This window comes from Bos mutus, chromosome 9 (assembly GCF_027580195.1).
Source record: "Bos mutus isolate GX-2022 chromosome 9, NWIPB_WYAK_1.1, whole genome shotgun sequence".
NCBI classification, from domain to species: domain Eukaryota; kingdom Metazoa; phylum Chordata; class Mammalia; order Artiodactyla; family Bovidae; genus Bos; species Bos mutus.
The window spans coordinates 88,432,431-88,451,735 of NC_091625.1; the positions used below are offsets into that span (position 1 = coordinate 88,432,431).

At 38.3% G+C, this 19,305-nt stretch overlaps 1 protein-coding gene across 4 annotated transcripts in view; it reads left to right on the top strand.

Moving 5' to 3' along the window:
* The window catches only part of ESR1 (estrogen receptor 1), a 408,809-nt gene that overhangs the window by 63,582 nt on the left and 325,922 nt on the right, over window positions 1-19,305 (top strand). Inside the window, exon 2 of one of the 4 annotated variants that reach the window (XM_070376882.1) lies at window positions 18,289-18,334. The exons of the other annotated variants lie outside the window; for them this stretch is intronic. The gene's annotated coding sequence lies outside the window, so the exon portion shown is untranslated. The remainder of the gene's footprint in view (window positions 1-18,288; window positions 18,335-19,305) is intronic. 4 annotated transcript variants of the gene reach the window in all.

Consider the following 19,305-nt stretch of genomic DNA (forward strand, 5'->3'; position numbering starts at 1 on the left):
TCAAACAATGTGAAATAGCCATAAGTATACATATATTATTAAGAAGAGGTGGCAGGAATACACAGAAGAACTGTACAAAAAAGATCTTCACGACCAAGATAATCATGATAGTGTGACCACTTACCTAGAGCCAGACATCCTGGAATGTGAAGTCAAGTGGGCCTTAGAAAGCATCACTACAAACAAAGCTGGTGGAGGTGGTGGAATTCCAGTTGAGCTATTCCAAATCCTGAAAGATGATGCTGTGAAAGTGCTACACTCAATATGCCAGCAAATGTGGAAAACTCAGCAGTGGCCACAGGACTGGAAAAGGTCAGTTTTCATTCCAAGCCCAAAGAAAGGCAATGCCAAAGAATGCTCAAACTACCGCACAATTGCACTCCTCTCACACGCTAGTAAAGTAATGCTCAAAATTCTCTAAACCAGGCTTCAGGAATACGGGAACCATGAACTTCCAGATGTTCAAGCTGGTTTTAGAAAAGGCAGAGGAGCCAGAGATCAAATTGCCAACATCCGCTGGATCATGGAAAAAAAAAGAGAGTTCCAGAAAAACATGTATTTCTGCTTTATTGACTATGCCAACGCCTTTGACTGTGTGGATCACAATAAACTGTGGGCAATTCTGAAAGAGATGGGAATACCAGACCACCTGACCTGCCTCTTGAGAAATCTGTATGCGGGTCAGGAAGCAACAGTTAGAACTGGACATGGAACAACAGACTGGTTCCAAATAGGAAAAGGAGTACGTCAAGGCTGTATATTGTCACCCTGCTTATTTAACTTGTATGCAGAGTACATCACGAGAAACGCTGGGCTGGAAGAAGCAGAAGCTGGAATCAAGATTGCCGGGAGAAATATCAATCACCTCAGATATGCAGATGACATCACCCTTATGGCAGAAAGTGAAGAGGAACTCAAAAGCCTCTTGATGAAAGTGAAAGAGGAGAGTGAAAGAGTTGGCTTAAAGCTCAACATTCAGAAAACGAAGATCATGGCATCTGGTCCCATCACTTCATAGGAAATAGGTGAGGAAACAGTTGGAACAGTGTCAGACTTTATTTTTGGGGGCTCCAAAATCACTGCAGATGGTGATTGCAGCCATGAAATTAAAAGATGCTTACTCTGTATGTCTTCTTTGGAGAAATGTCTATTCAGTTCTTTGGCCCATTTTTTGATTGGGTCATTTATTTTTCTGGAGTTGAGCTGTAGGAGTTGCTTGTATAGTTTTGAGATTAGTTGTTTGTCAGTTGCTTCATTTGCAATTATTTTCTCCCATTCTGAAGGCTGTCTTTTCACCTTGCTAATAGTTTCCTTTGATGTGCAGAAGCTTTTAAGGTTAATTAGGTCCCATTTGTTTATTTTTGCTTTTATTTCCAATATTCAGGGAGGTGGGTCATAGAGGATCCTGCTGTGATGTATGTCAGAGAGTGTTTTGCCTATGTTCTCCTCTAGGAGTTTTATAGTTTCTGGTCTTAGGTTTAGATCTTTAATCCATTTTGAGTTTATTTTTGTGTATGGTGTTAGAAAGTGGTCTAGTTTCATTCTTTTACAAGTGGTTGACCAGATTTCCCAGCACCACTTGTTAAAGAGATTGTCTTTAATCCATTGTATATTCTTGCCTCCTTTGTCAAAGATAAGGTGTCCATATGTGCGTGGATTTATCTCTGGGCTTTCTATTTTATTCCATTGATCAATATTTCTGTCTTTGTGCCAGTACCATACTGTCTTGATAACTGTGGCTTTGTAGTAGAGCCTGAAGTCAGGTAGGTTGATTCCTCCAGTTCCATTCTTCTTTCTCAAGATCGCTTTGGCTATTCGAGGTTTTTTTTGTTTTCCATACAAATTGTGAAATTATTTGTTCTAGCTCTGTGAAGAATACTGTTGGTAGCTTGATAGGGATTGCGTTGAATCTATAAATTACTTTGGGTAGTATACTCATTTTCACTATATTGATTCTACCAATCCATGAACATGGTATATTTCTCCATCTATTAGTGTCCTCTTTGATTTCTTTCACCAGTGTTTTATAGTTTTCTATATATAGGTCTTTAGTTTCTTTAGGTAGATATATTCCTAAGTATTTTATTCTTTCCGTTGCAATGGTGAATGGAATTGTTTCCTTAATTTCTCTCTCTGTTTTCTCATTATTAGTGTATAGGAATGCAAGGGATTTCTGTGTGTTGATTTTATATCCTGCAACTTTACTATAGTCATTGATTAGTTCTAGTAATTTTCTGGTGGAGTCTTTAGGGTTTTCTATGTAGAGGATCATGTCATCTGCAAATAGTGAGAGTTTTACTTCTTCTTTTCCAATTTGGATTCCTTTTATTTCTTTTTCTGCTCTGATTGCTGTGGCCAAAACTTCCAAAACTATGTTGAATAGTAATGGTGAAAGTGGGCACCCTTGTCTTGTTCCTGACTTTAGAGGAAATGCTTTCAATTTTTCACATCACTCATTATCAGAGAAATGCAAATCAAAACCACTATGAGGTACCATTTCACACCAGTCAGAATGGCTGCGATCCAAAAGTCTACAAATAATAAATGCTGGAGAGGGTGTGGAGAAAAGGGAACCCTCTTACACTGTTGGTGGGAATGCAAACTAGTACAGCCACTATGGAGAACAGTGTGGAGATTCCTTAAAAAACTGGAAATAGAACTGCCTTATGATCCAGCAATTCCACTGCTGGGCATACACACTGAGGAAACCAGAAGGGAAAGAGACACATGTACCCCAATGTTCATCGCAGCACTGTTTATAATAGCCAGGACATGGAAGCAACCTAGATGTCCATCAGCAGATGAATGGATAAGAAAGCTGTGGTACATATACACAATGGAGTATTACTCAGCCATTAAAAAGAATACATTTGAATCAGTTCTAATGAGGTGGATGAAACTGGAGCCTATTATACAGAGTGAAGTAAACCAGAAGGAAAAACATAAATACAGTATACTAACGCATATATATGGGATTTAGAAAGATGGTAACAATAACCTGGTGTACGAGATAGCAAAAGAGACACTGATGTATAGAACAGTCTTATGGACTCTGTGGGAGAGGGAGAGGGTGGGAAGATTTGGGAGAGTGACATTGAAACATGTAGAATATCATGTAAGAAACGAGTTGCCAGTCCAGGTTCGATGCGCGATACTGGATGCTTGGGGCTGGTGCACTGGGACGACCCAGAGGGATGGTGTGGGGAGGGAGGAGGGAGGAGGGTTCAGGATGGGGAACACATGTATGCCTGTGGCGGATTCATTTTGATATTTGGCAAAACTAGTGCAATTATGTAAAGTTTAAAAAAAAAAAAAAAAGACGCTTACTCCTTGGAAGGAAAGTTATGACCAACCTAGATAGCATATTAAAAAGCAGAGACATTACTTTGCCAACAAAGGTCTGTCTAGTCAAGGCTATGGTTTTTGCAGTAGTCATGTATGGATGTGAGAGTTGGACTGTGAAGAAAGCTGAGTGCTGAAGAATTGATGCTTTTGAACTGTGGTGTTGGAGAAGACTCTTGAGAGTCCCTTGGACTGCAAGGAGATCCAACCAGTCCATTCTGAAGGAGATCAGCCCTGGGTATTCTTTGGAAGGAATGATGCTAAAGCTGAAACTCCAGTACTTTGGCCACCTCATGCAAAGAGTTGACTCATTGGAAAAGACTCTGATGCTGGGAGGGATTGGGGGCAGGAGGAGAAGGGGACTACAGAGGATGAGATGGCTGGATGGCATCACGGACTCGATGGACGTGAGTCTGAGTGAACTCCGGGAGTTGGTGATGGACAGGGAGGCCTGGCGTGCTTCGATTCATGGGGTCGCAAAGAGTCGGACACGACTGAGCAACTGAACTGAACTGATACATATATCCCCTCCCTCTTGAACCTGCGGTTCAATATTTAACAAAGTAATTTTAGTCTTCTCAGAGCAAGCATCCTACGTATACACAAACGATGATATGAGACACAGGTATAACTTCACAATATTTTCCAGAACTCAAGTCTACCAGCCAGTTGGTACAGCACACTAGAGGGAAGATACTTAAGAAAATACTAATAGCATTTCCTTTTGTAGCCCACTCTACAAGGCATGAGACTTGAAAAAGCGTATCATAACAAGGAGATAATTTACTGTAATACTGTTTTAATAGGAATGTGTAATGTGCATTAAGAGGTTCACATGTTCTTGCAGTACCCTTGTAGGTGGCTCTTTATGATTTCTGTCTCTATGCATTCAAACGAAGGAGTTGGCTCGACATTTTGGTAGGCAGATTTTGCCGATATGCAGCGTTGGCAGAGGAGAGAGGGATGGTGTTGATGAGGCAGCACTACGGCAACAGTAGCTTTTAGCAGCTACCAGATTTGCTAAAAGCAGCCACATCCAATTAGCAGTAAGTGCCATACACCTGCAGTTACTAGGAATTCAGCCTCTCCAGAGGCTGAATCTTAATATAGCTTTATTTTTTTAACAACAAAAACCTTACTCTCTGGGAGAATAAAGAAAAATCAGCAGTGGCAAAACGGAAGCAATCTAAAAATGTTATTATTGATTTAGAATATAGAGGGAAATGTACAGATAATGATATTTTCCAAGCTGCTTTGCTTTAAAATATTGTTTTCCTAAAGATTACTTCCAAATTTTGAATTTCCTCTTCATATTAATACTGCAGTTGTTTCCTTAGAAATTTATAATGTTGTTGCAGGTCCCCCATGCATGTTTCCAAAATATTGTCACCAGGATAATAAAAATAACAGTTTCAAATTGCAAAGACAGGAAAAAAAAAAAGATGTTCAATTTCTTTTCAAGGTGTCAAATTCACTGCAGTGGAAAAGACAACAATATACTATTAAAAAGCTATTTTAAACATGGTACTTTAAAATGTTTTCAGCATTTATTTCTTTGAACATTTGATATCCCTCCTTTTTTCCTGAAAATGTTTGTTTACATTCAGAAAATATTTCTGCAAGTTCTAACAGTATAATGTTTCTTCTGTGTGCTTCCCTGCTGTCTCTTTTTTAAAGGGTATCATAGGAAAAAAACATCTGTTGAGTTCAGCATTTTCTGGAACTGCTAGATTCTAGTAAGACTAATGGACTAATAAAGTAATTAATTCGTTGCAACTGGAGGGTGTACCTTTCCTTTATTTTCTTAATTCTTTTGACAGTGCCAAGAACACCAAAGTAATCAAATCTAATGTAGGGCATGGTAATTTTTATTTGCTGCTCATACTATGAGATTGACCATAATGAATAAATGAGAATGTTAAACTTGTACCTTTGTAACATACTCATTAACTACTTGACATCTTCAACTGCTGATGCGCTTTAAGGTTTAGGATTGCAATAACATGGCAAGAAGGAAATGGCAACCCATTCCAGTGTTCTTGCCTGGAGAATACCAGGGAAGGGGGAGCCTGGTGAGCTGCCGTCTATGGGGTCACACAGAGTCGGACATGACTGAAGCGACTTAGCAGCAGCAGCAGCAGCAACATGGCAAGAAGATCCTGCTACTGCTACTGCTAAGTCGCTTCAGTCGTGTCCGACTCTGTGCAACCCCACAGACGGCGGCCCACCAGGCTCCCCTGTCCCTGGGACTCTCCAGGCAAGAACACTGGAGTGGGTTGCCATTTCCTTCTCCAATGCACGAAAGGGAAAAAGTGAAGTCGCTCAGTCGTGTCCGACTCTTCGCGACCCCATGGTCTGCAGCCTACTAGGCTCCTCCGTCCATGGGATTTTCCAGGCAAGAGTACTGGAGTGGGGTGCCATTCTACAGACTCATTATTTTGGTTTGTACTGCCAACCCCTGAGAATGAGGCAATTTTACATAAATCAGTTTGAAAAAATTATGCAAATAGGAAGTGTTTTTCAAAATCGATTATTTGAGTGAATTTTTATGTTAGTTGCCAAACAATATCATTATTTGAGGTGCATAGATATTGTCATGCATGCATGCATGTTTAAATCGCTTTAGTCATGTCCAACTCTGGAGCCTACGGACTGGAGCCCGGCAGGTTCCTCTGTCCATGAGATTCTCCAGGCAAGAATACTGGAGTGCGCTGCCATACCCTTCTCCAGCAGATCTTCCTGACCTGGGGATTGAACCCACGTCTCTCATGTCTCCTGCATTGGCGGATGGGTTCTTTACCACTAGTGCTGCCTGGGAAGCCCTAGATATTGCCATAGTGTTTATTTTTAAAAGTATGCAATTATTTAGTTTGTGTATGTGTGGTTGGACTTTATCAACATGGAATTTCTAAATCTTGCAGTTTCTGGTTTAACCAGTTTTTGTGGGAAATAATGAAAGCATGTGGTCAGTTTAGCCCACCTCCTCCAGTTTCTTCTCTCTTTTGCTCTTATTCGTTTTCCCCTCATCTGCCTTTCTTCTTGCTGTCCTGTTCTTTGAATTATCATATACTGTCAGTGACATCAATCTGCTGCTCTGAGAATATGCAGAATTTTATGATGCTCAAGATTAAATTGATTTTGATAGTGCAGAGGAATCAGAGATTGGGAAGGGATGAGAAAGGGGAGAAATCTGAGATGCTCACAAACCTTCAGAATTACCTGGAAGAAGAGAAAAATGGAAAAAAAAATCCCTCAAATCAAAACAGTCAAAGGAAATATACATTTTGTTTCATTCCAGGTATGATTTGGAAAAAATGGCAATTAAGGAAGAAAGCCATCTGTGATTTCCAAAGTCTAGGAGGCAAAAAAAAAATCTGTACTTCATGTGAAATGAAACCATCCATTGTGAGCTAGGCAGTTCTATGATTAAGTCTGACTGTCACTGTAGAGAGAATAAAGCTCTCCTTCTTAAGTAATATTTATGAAACAAAGGGCCACTGAAGATGATAAGGGTTTTTCCCCTGAAGTCTAATTAATAAGCCAAAAACTTGATCGATTTCTTTTGTTCAGGCTAGTGGCCATATTACAACAGCACTCAGTCCTCCTTGACCTGACTTGGCACAGTTGCTAAACCCAGTATCCATTTTCAGTCCTTATTTATTTGACTTGTCAGCGGAACTTCACCCAGTTAATCATCCCCTTCATCTGGAGACTTCCCTTCACTCCAGTATACTCCACTGTCCAAATTTTTTTCCTTCTAAACTGACTGCTCTTTCTTAGTATCCTTGGCTTGTTGCTCCTAATTTCTAGTCTCTCAAAGTTGCAGCTCCCCAGGGTCTGGTTCTTGGACTTCTCTTCTTGGTGTCAATCACATTTGGTGTCATGGCTTTAAATACCATCTATCACCTTCTCTCCCCTTGAACTCTAGACTTGTCCCTGCCTACTTGACCACTCCACCTGCATGCCTAAGAGGTTGCTCAAACTTATCATGTCTAAAAACAAACACACCTAAGGCTACTCATCTCACAGTGTGTCCTGTCTTAACTTAGAGCAAATTCTTCCTTCTGATCCTGTGCCAAATATCACGGAGTAATACTTAACTCCCCTCTTCCACGCTCTCAGTCTAAACACCCGAGAATCCTGTTGCTGTTGTTCAGTCACTCAGTTGTGTCCAACTCATTACGATCCCATGAATGGCAACACTCCAGGCTTCCTTGTCCTTCACTATCTCCCAGAGTTTACTCAAACTCGTGTCCATTGAGTCGGTGATGCCATCCAACCATTTCATCCTCTGTCACCCCCTTCTCCTCCTGCCTTCAATCTTTCCCAGCATCAGGGTCATTTCCAATGAGTTGGCTCTTTGCATCAGGTGGCCAATATACTGGCGCTTCAGCTTCAGCATCAGTCCTTCCGGTGAATATTCAGGGTTAATTTCCTTTAGGATTGACTGGCTTGATGTCCTTTTGGGTTTAGGATAAAAGCATTTCTGAAATATAACCACTTCCTATCACTTTCATGCCCATTGCCTTGGGTCTATCTACCACCATTCTTATCTGGAGTGTTGGAGCAGCCTGGTAACTCATTTCCCTGCTTTTTTCTTTTCTGCTCATAATCTGTCAGTCCTACAACTTAAAACAGAAGTAACATAAGGTCATGACTTTGTTCAAAAGCTCCCAATAATTTCCATTTACACTTAGTAAAAGCCAAATTTGTGTCCCATCCATCCTTACCTCTTTGACTTCTAACTCTTGCTTATTCTCCTTCAGGCATACTGAGGTCAGTATTCCTTGAAAGATCTAGAACTTTGGCATTTGCTGTTTCCTCAATCACATGGCTCACTCTTCATTTTCTTGAGGACATTATCCAAATTTCTCTTGGGGAAAGGCCTTCCCTGACCACCCTATTTGACACTGCGGCCCTCTCTGACTTCCTCCTCTTTTCTGCATGTAGTGCACTCTCCTCCTTACTTTATTTTCTCTCTGTATCACCTTCAAACCTACTGTGTACTTTACTGATTTATTTTCCTGTCTCCCTACACTAGACTGTAAGTTCTGGGAGGGCAGGGTTTCATGTTCTGTCCATTGCTGTATCCCTAGTACTTAGCACAGTGTCAGATACATCGTAGGCATTCAATTAATGTGTTTTGAAAGAATCAAGAATAATAAATTATTATTGGGCAGAATCAGCTAGTGATCTCACAGTATAGTGTGCCTTGATTAGAGGAGAAGTTGGGGGTGTGTGGATGAAGATGCACAGAGCCTACTTGGCTTCAAGGTAAGAGTTCACATCAAAGTGATCTAACCTCCCTATTTGGTGGGTCCTATTTTCTCCTCCTGAGTCAAATCAAAAAGACTCTTGACTAGGCCTTTTACTAGTGCTGAGGCTATTTTAGCATTCCACTAAAAACCATTTAAAATACAAAAACATGGCTGTATTACTTTAACTCTGACCTTAGAAGACTCTCAGTTTTACAACTGTTTAGAGAAAATGTGGAAAGGTTGAATATGTTTGCTGGCCTCGATCTTTTTTATTACTCATCTCTATAAAGAGGCTTTTAGGGACATATTAAAAAGTTTCCATCCCTCTTGTCTCTTGCTTTGCTTCTCATCTTTCTTCAATGCACCCAGATGGTTGAAAGCAAGACCCCGAGAGTCTGGAGGAAGTGTGCTGTGGTCAGAGCAGATGGGGGTGAAGCTGGCCTAGAACCTTGGATCCTGCCCTCAGGTCAGCTACTCAAGTTGTTACTCTTGAACAGAGTGAGCTCACGTTATTACCAAGAACTCACTAAGCTGCTGTTTCCCCAGAAGGAGAAGTTCTCATCTGGAAGCTTCTCTTGTTTGTGTCTTCTCCCACATGTTTCTCTATGTCTGGCTAGATCAAAGATGAAAGTTTTGGTTCTGAGATCAGGTGCCACACTAAGGAAGCAAAAAAAGAGATACGCTGGAGTGTGGTGTATTAAACTGAGAAAGTAGGTAGTTTTCTAGACAAACTGAAAGCCAGAAATGACATCATCTTGTAATAACTTTCCTATAATAAGGCAATGGTCTGACCTTGAGGAACCTATTAAAGTCTGCTTCAAAACACAGAGGCCACTTCTAGGGCTAGATGTAGGGTGGTTTTTACCCTCAATTCTATTTGGAAACAAGGCAGTTTATAAACTTTAAGGAAGCTTATAAAACCTTAGGAATAGAAAGCTGTATGCCATCTCTGAAATCATGGAGAGTTTTGAAGTTCAATGTTCACTCCCTGTGAATTCTTCTTCAAAAAATTTCTTTTACCAAAGTATTGTTGGTTTATAATATTGTATTAATTTCTGCCGTATAGCACAGTGAATCCATTTATACCTATATATACATTTTTCATATTCTTTTTATTCTGGTTTATCAGAGATATTGAATATAGTTCTTTGTGCTATACAGTAGGACTTTGCTGTTTATCCATTCTATTATATATAATAACTGGCATCTGCTAATCCTAAACTCTCAGTCCATCTCTCCCCAACCCATCTTCTCCCTTGGCAACCACAAGTCTGTCTCTATGTCTGTGAGTCTGTTTCATAGACAGCTAATTTGAGTCATGTTTTAGATTCCACATATAAACGGTATCATATGGCATGTCTCTCTCTTTATGACTTACTTCACTTAGTGTGAGAATCTCTAAGTTCCTCATGTTGCTTTAAATGGCAGTATTTCATTCTTATTTATGGCTTAGCAGTATTCTTTTGTATATATGTACCACATCCTTTTCCCCCCCATTTATCTCTCTTTTTTTAAATTTATTTTTTAATTGGAGGGAAACTGCTTTACAATGTGTCATTGGTTTCTGCCATATAACAAAGTGAATCAGCCATAATTATACATATATCCCCTCCCTCCCCTCCCCTCATCCCAGCCCTCTAGGTCATCACAGAGCATCAGGCTGAGCTCCCTGTGTTATATAGCAACTTTTCACCAGCTATCTATTTCACGTATGGTAGTGTATATATGTTGATGCTATTTTTCTCCATTTGTCTCACTCTCTCCTTCCCCCACAGGCCACAAGTCTGTTCTCTATGTCTTCATCTCTATTCCTTCCCTACAAATGGGTTCACTGATACTATTTTTCTAGATTTCATATATATGCATTAATATGCAACATTAGTTTTTCTCTTTCTGACTTAATTCACTCTGTATCATAGGCTCTAGGCTCATCTACCTCACTAGAACAGACTCAAATTCATTCTTTTTTATGGCTGAGTAATATTCCATTGTATATACATATTACATCTTCTTTATCCATTTAGATTGTTTCCATTTCTTGGCTATTGGAAACAGTGCTGCTATGAAAGTAGGGGGTCATGCTATGTGAATTATTTGTAGTTTCATGTCTTGGCTATTTAGCATTCTGTAGAGATGCCTGGAGAATCCCAGGGACGGGGGAGCCTGGTAGGCTGCCGTCTATGGGGTCGCACAGAGTCGGACACGACTGAAGCAACTTAGCAGCAGCAGCAGAAGCCGAGACACCTGCATGATAAAAATAGGGCAGGAATTTTTGGACAGTTTTGTTAGTTATGGGCTGGTTTGTTTCCATGATAGAGGTAGCAAAATAGATGCTGAGAAGCAAGCTACTTTCATTACTATGTATGCCTCACAGGGCCTTCTTTCATCAGTGGAGCTCAAAAACAGTCTTATCTCTTCAGTTCTTTTTTATGCATTTCTTTAGTAGTCTTCAACCTGTTTGTTCTTCATAAATTATTCCATAATAATTGAACAGAAACAATAATAATCGTTCATTCAGAATCATAAAATGACAGTATGCTTAAGCTCCAGGGGGCTTAAGAGAAAGTCTAGCCCAATCCTTTATATTATAGAGGAAGAAAAGGGAAGATGGGGGAAGGGGTTGACTCACCCAAGGTCTTACACTGAACTACTGGCAGAATTGGGCGTTATAAAAGCTGTCTATACTAATTTCTCAGCTGTTCTCAATATTAAATCACAAAGAGGTAATTTTTCAAAATGAAAAAAAAATAACATAAGGTTACCTCTCAAAGTAGCCTTTCTGTATTTTTTGATCATATGGAAAAATAAAAATTATTATGTACTTTGGAGTAACAATAGCAACAATGAAAACTCAAAATAAAGCCAGAATATTCCTATGATTTCCATTGCATGAGATAGTATGATTCTATTAATATAATACATTAAAAATCTATTTACAAGTTAGATTCTTTTTATTGTATTTAAATATTCAAATATTTCCTTGGCATGGCCAGGCCTGAGCACCAAGCTATGGAGCTTTGCTCTGCAGAATACCACCCAGTGGCTGGATCTAAACAATGGATATCTTGGGACCCATTTTTGATAAAAATGGCACAACATGTGGTTCCACTTGGTAAATGTTTTTGATGATGTGAATCAGGTGACATACCTAGGTAGGAATGGTCCTTACTCAAGGATCCTTCTCAGTGACGTGCAACCTCATTCCTCCCATCATTAGGATGCTGGGTCCTTCTGGGATCTTTCTTTATCAGAACTGGAAAAGGTTGGTGTAAATCTGAAAATTATAAAATCAATAAAAGTTTAATCAAATGTGTCTGAATCTATGCTACAAGTCAAGCCATGTAGAGTTTACAAAAAGCTGTAACTGAAGCATATATGCCTATGTGTAAACTAAGCTGTGATCAGGGTTCATCGCACCATGTACCATCTAGGAAAGATTGGCACAACTCTCAGTTTGTAAAGACTAATTTCCCTATGTGTTCAACAGACACATATTCCCAGAAATCTTGTTCAATTACTTCATTCCCTGCAGATCATTGTACTTCCTGCACCTCTTGTCCACTGAGTAGAGTCAGATGGAGAATTTATTCTCTTCCTTTGATTTCTACAAAAGGCCACCCAGGCAAGACCTTGTAGTTAATGCCAGATTTTACCAAAGAAAAAGTTTACAGCACAATAAACAAGCATCTTGAAATAGAATAGAATATTAAGTATCCCTCTTCTTAAGAAGTTCTTGAGCAATTCAGACTTCAACATTCCTGGTGCTCTCAGCTTTCCTATCTTCTTTTCTCCTTATTTCCATCTTGAGAACAATTCCAACCTCTGTAATATTGTGTTTGGGATTGTTATTTTATGAAAATATTCCAGCTCATCATTTGGTTTGTTTTCTGCTTCCTGGTCTTGCTTGAGTCTATGCATTTAAAAAAGCAAAACAACCCAATATGCCATTGAGTTATTTTTTTAAGTGAAGAAAATTTTCCTTCTACAAGGTGCCACTTGTTAAGATTTTATAAATAAATATGTAAATAAGTGATTTTACACAAATATACATGACTACAATTAATATACAGCCCCCCCCCCCAAATTTCATAGTCCTGGTGTTAATTTTAGTCCTGCTTCATTTAGAATTGATGAATGTTTTGGCTCCATGTGGCAAAGGGAAAATGAACTGCTGTATTTTAAATCTGGGTCTTATTCTTTTAATTGCCTAACTTCTACATCTTTAAATAAACCTCCTTTGGGTTTCAAATATTTTCTCTCATTTAGTACATTTCTTTTTTACTTTGATGATGGTGTTCTTTGCTATGCAAAAGCTTTTTACTTTGATGTAAAGCCTACTTTTTTTTTCCTGCTTTTGTTTCCTTTGCATATGGAGCCAGATCCATGAAACATCACCAGGACTTATGCCAGTGAGGTTCTTTCCTGTGTTTTCATTAAGGAAGTTTATGGTTCAAAGTCATTAATTCATTTTGAGTTAATTTTGTGTATGGTGCAACATAGTGGTCTAGTTTGCTTGTGGCAGACTCTTTGCTTGTGGCAGTCCAATCTTCCTAACATCAGCAATTGAAGAGAGTATTCTTTCTCTATTGTACATTCTTTATTCATTTATTGTAAATTAATTGTCCATATTAAAAGATGCTTGCTCCTTGGAAGAAAATCTATGACCAACCTAGACAGCATATTAAAAAGCAGAGACATTACTTTGCTAACAAAGGTCTGTCTAGTCAAAGCTATGGTTTTTCCAATAGTCATGTATGGATGTGAGAGTTGGACCATGAAGAAGGCTGAGCACTGAAGGACTGATGCTTTTGAACTGTGATGTTGGAGAAGACTCTTGAGGGTCCCTTGGACAGCAAGGAGATGAAACCAGTCAATCCTGAAGGAAATCAGTCCTGAATATTCATTGGAAGGACTGATGCTGAAGTTGAAGCTCCAATATTTTGGCCAGCTGATGTGAAGAGCTGACCCATTGGTAAAGACCCTGATGCTGGGAAAGATTGAAGGCCAAGAGAAGGGGACAACAGAGGATGAGATGGTTGGCTGGCATCACTGACTCAATGGACAAGGGTTTGAGCAAGCTCTAGGAGATGGTGAAGGACAGGGAAGCCTAGCATTCTGCAGTCCATGGGACTGCAAAGAGTCGGACATGACTGAGCAACTTAACAACAACAATTGTCCACATATGTGTGGGTTTATTTCTGGGCTCTCTATTCTGTTCCATTAGGCTATGAGTCTGTTTTGTGCTAACATTATACTGTTTTGATTACTATGTCACCAGGGAAGCCCAACTATAACTGTATAGTATAGTTAAAAATCAGGATATATGATACCTTCACCTTTGTTCTTTCTAGATATTATTTTGTCTATTCAAAATCATTTGAGGTGCCACATAAATTTTAGTTTTAGTTCTGTGAAACATACCTTCGAAATTTTGATAGGAATTGCATTGAATTTCTAGATTTCTTTGTGTAGCATAGACATTTTAACAATATAAATTCTTCTAATCCATGAAAATGAAATTTCTTTCCATTTATTTATGTCTTCTTTAATTTCTTTCATCAGAGTCTTCTTATTTTTAGTATACAAATCTTTTCCCTCCTTGATTAGATTTATTTCCAGGTACTTTATTCTTTCTGATGCAATTGTAAATGAGATTTTAAAATTTTTTCTCTTTTTGTTATTTCATTATTAGTGTACAGGAACACCACAAGTTTCTTTATATTGATTTTGTATCCCATGACATTACTGAATTCATTTATTAGTTTTAACAGTTTTTTTTGTTTTTTTTGGGGGGGTGGTGTCTTTATGGTGTTCTGTGGATAGCATAATGTCATTTTCAAATAGTGGACCCCAGACCAATTAAATTACAATCTCTGCAGGTGATAATCAAATCTTATTAGTTTTTAAAGTTCCCAAGTTTCTTATAATGAGCAGTCAAGGCTGAAAACCACTTCTAAGGTGACTTCCAAGGCAAAAATGATTATAATTCTAACTTAAAGGAATAAGAAATAAATCTGTCATAAAGACTCTATTCTTTACTCTTCCATGGATGGGTTTATTCCTCCAGAAATAACCATTTTTTAATTTATCTTTGGAGAATCCATTGGGACATATGTTGTGCATCTTGTGCCAAAACAGCATGGTATTTGCTGAAATATTGCTTTGGACTGCATGCTGCTGCTGCTGCTAAGTCACTTCAGCCGTGTCTGACTCTGTGTGACCCCATAGATGGCAGCCCACCAGGCTCCCCGTCCCTGGAATTCTCCAGGCAAGAACACTGGAGTGGGTTGCCATTTCCTTCTCCAATGCATGAAAGTGAAAAGTGAAAGTGAAGTCGCTCAATCGTGTCCAACTCTTAGAGACCCCATGGACTGCAGCCTACCAGGCTCCTCTGTCCCTGGGATTTTCCAGGCAAGAGTACTGGACTGCATAGATTTTCATACATTATTTTATAAGTTAGTTTTGCTGATATGTTACTTGATTTTGGGGGAGTAATGTGGACATCTTTCTTTGCAATCCAGGGGGTTGCTATCACATTTTTTAAAAAAATGGTGAATTCTACCAATTTATTAAAAATAATTTTTATAAACATTTTTAAATTGAAGTATAATTGATTAACAATGTTGTGTTAGTTTCAGGTATACAGCAAAGTGATTCAGTTATACATATACATGTATATATTTTATATATTTGTATTCTTTTTCTGGATTTTTTCCATTGTAGGTTATTACAAGATATTTAATACAGTTCCCTGTACTATATAGTAAGTCCTTGTTGTTTATCTGTTTTACATATAGTAGTGTGTACATGTTAACCCCAAACTCCTAATTTATCTCCCCCACCTCTTTCTCCCTTTGGTAAATTTGTTTTCTATGTCTGTGAGTCTATATCTGTTTTATAAATAAATTTATTTATATCACTTCATTTAATATGATCATCTCTAGGTCCATCCATGTGGTTGCAAATGGGCTATAGCTTTTAAAGTGTGATAAATCTCAAGTCCCAGCTCTTCCATTTACAAATTCTATGACCTTGGACTAATGTCCGTACTTTGCGCCAGTTTTCTCTGTAATTGGGATAATTATAAAACTAACTTCACAGGGTTTTGAGATTTATACAGCTAAAGTTATTTACGTAATTAGCACTCAACAACATTTACTTTCCAAATAACATGGAGTTTTAAAAATATGTTTGATATTGGTTTCTCATTTTGGTATTAATTTCTCATTTAAATGCTTTCTTCTCTGCAATCACTCTCTGTGTTTTTCAGTCTTTTAACTCTGTTGAAGCTTACAATGACTAAGTCAAAGATCTCTCTTGGTAAATGTTACATTTGCACTTGAAAATATGTGGGTTATTTTCAAATACTTTTGATATTGATTTCTAACATAATTCCAGTGATAGAACAGATGCTTTATGATTTCAATACCTTTAGACCATGAAATTTTTGCATCATGTTATATGTCCCTGGATATGTTCCAGTGTCTCCTGGTTTATAGAGTATTGGAACTTGAATAGAATTTGTATCCTGCTGTTGTGTGAAAATTGTAAAAATATTATTATGTTGAATTGGTTCATAGTGCTTTTCAGGTCTAGTATCCCTCTACTTTTCTGTCTATTCATTCTACTAATTTTTGAGGGTTTAATATTAAAACTCCAACTAAAAATCTTAATTTATCCACTTAAAAAGTATTGCAATATATTGTGGAACTATATGTAACTTAGTTCTGTATTTTTGAAGTCTCCTGTAAATGTGTTATCATACTTTCAAAATTTAAAAAATAAAAAAGAGAATAGAAAAGATTAGCACTCAAAAATGAGCACTGATAATCTAGTGTTTTAAAACCTGTTTAAAATGTATTTAAATACATTTTGAAATGTTGCTATATATAAAGGTATGCAAATTTGATTTTACTATATTAAAATGGATATGTTAAAGTACATCACAAAATAATACATTAACATATATTTAGCATATAAGTTATTTATGTATTTAATTTTTTTGTGTATTTCTAAAAGCAATTTATTTCCTTAAGTGTTATATATAGTACTTTGGTTCAGTTCAGTTCAGTTCAGTTGCTCGGTCATATCTGACTCTTTGCGACCCCATGGACTGCAGTACGCCAGGCCTCCCTATCCATCACCAACTCCCGGAGCTTATTCAAACTCATGTCCATTGAGTTGGTGATGCCATCCAACCATCTCATCCTCTGTCATCCCCTTCTCCTCCCACCTTCAATTTTTCTCAGCATCAGTGTCTTTTCAAATGAGTCAGCTCTTCGCATCAGCTGGCCAAAGTATTGGAGTTTCATCTTCAACATCAGTCCTTCCAATGACTATTCAGGACTGATTTCCTTTAGGATTGACTGGTTTGATCTCCTTGCTGTCCAAGGGACTCTCAAGAGTCTTCTCCATCACCACAGTTCAAAAGCATCAATTCTTTGGTGCTCAGCTTCCTCTATAGTCCAACTCTCACATCCATGCATGACTACTGGAAAAACCATAGCTTTGACTAGATGGACCTTTGTTGGCAAAGTAACGTCTCTGCTTTCTAATATGCTGTCTAGGTTGGTCATATCTTTTCTTCCAAGGAGCAAGCGTCTTTTAATTTCATGGCTGCAGTCAGCATCTGCAGTGATTTTGGAGCCCAAGAAAATAAAGTCTGTCAGTGTTTCCATATCTATTTGCCATGAAGTGACAAGACTGGATGCTATGATCTTTGTTTTTTGAATGTTGAGTTTTCAGCCACCTTTTTCACTCTCCTCTTTCACTTTCATCAAGAGGCTCTTCAGTTCCTCTTCTTTTTCTGCTATAAGGGTGGTGTCATCTGTGTATGTGAGGTTATTGATATTTCTTGCAGCAATCTTGATTCCAGCTTGTGCTTCAACCAGCCCAGAATTTTGCATGATGCACTCTGCAGAGAAATTAAATAAGCAGGGTGACAGTATACACCCTTGACGTACTCCTTTCCCAATTTGGAACCAGTCTGTTGTTCCATGTCTGGAAATAAAGTTACAGATCTAGAAAACAAATGTATGGTTACCAAGGGGTAGGGGAGGTGAAGGGATAGATGGGATGATTGAGACTGACATATACACAGTATATAAAATAGATAACTATTAAAGACATACTGTAGAGCACAGGGAACTCTCCTTAATACTCTGTAATGGTCTATATGGGAAAAGAATCTAAAAAAAGAGTGGATATATGTTTATGTATAACGGATTCACTTTGATGTATACCTGAAACTAATAAAACATTGTAAATCAACTATACTCCAATAAACATTCAAGAAAAATAAATTACCCAAAGCTCAGGTCCCTTTCTAAAACACACCAACCTTCATCCACTCACAAATTCGGCTACAGGGTGAAGAGAAGACACAAATGAATGTCATATCTTGGTTCTGACTTCAAGCAGCTCACAGCTTATGAAGGCCCCAGGGGATGAGACAGAGGATTAAAATATAATGTTAACAATTTGCCTCAGCCTGGAGGAATAGGTAAAGAATTTGGAAGAGAAGTGATTGCCTGGAAGATTAACAGAAATCAGGCCAGTTAAGAGACTGGTAAGGAGAAAGGTGACTGTATGGTTAAGGAGAGGCGAGAAACTGCAGGAAACACAGGCAGTGGCGTATTCCTGGTGCACAAAGCTGACGCTTCCCTCTTTCTTGCTTTGCTGTCAACAGGTCAGATTGGCAAGTAGGGTGACCAACCGACCTGGTTTCCAGCAAGGTGAGACTTTCAATACTAAAATGGGACAGGCTTTGCATATCAGGAAGATTGAGCTCCGTATCTCTGTGTGGGTATCTGCCAGCTGAATCATGTACCTGTTGTTTTGTTTTTGTCTTCCGAGTAACAGAAGAACATGTTAAAGATAGGGCATGGAAAAGAAAGAGAGGGGAGGTATGATTTTTGTGGCTGGGAAGAAGATATCCTCCATGAAGGATAGGGTTAGGCTACGGGGGACTACTTCCCAGCTAAGGACAAAGAGAGGGACCATGGAGAACAGTCTGTGCCCTACACGTCTGAGAAGGAGGAACAGTAGAAGGTTGCTGTGGACCAGTGCTTGGAATGTATACACAGGAGACAGTTAATGGAAGAAATGGAACAGAGGACAAACTTCACTGAAATTTCTTTAAAAATGTGTGGTTTCGGTCATCAGTTCTTTCACCATGGTAGAGACGGTTCTGTAATTATACTCATCAAAGTCTACAGTGTCTGCCATGTTAAGATATTTATCACTCACAGTGAGGGTCATTGAAAGTGATGTTAGGTAAATTCCCCCAAAGTCGTGTTCTATTCATACATACAAGTATCAGTGTCTACTGCATGCTTTTTATTAATCTCAGGGCCAGACAAGAATTAAACACTTAGGACCTAAAAATATTTTAAAATACAGCATTTCATGTAATTCTGAACACATTTACTTTTTTAAAAATTTCCATCTGTAAATCAGAACAATGCTGTGCAGTAGCAGTATAATATGAGTCATATGTGTCACTTAAAATTTTCTAGTTATCAAACTAAAAAGTAAAAAGAAACCAATGAAATTAACTTTGACACTTTTAATCTAACATTTCTAAAATGTCATAATTTCAAACTGTTATCGATCTAAAAATTATTAATGAGATAGATTACATTCTTTTACTTTGTACCAAGTCTTCAAAATTTGGTGTGCGTTTTTCACTTACAGCACATCTCAA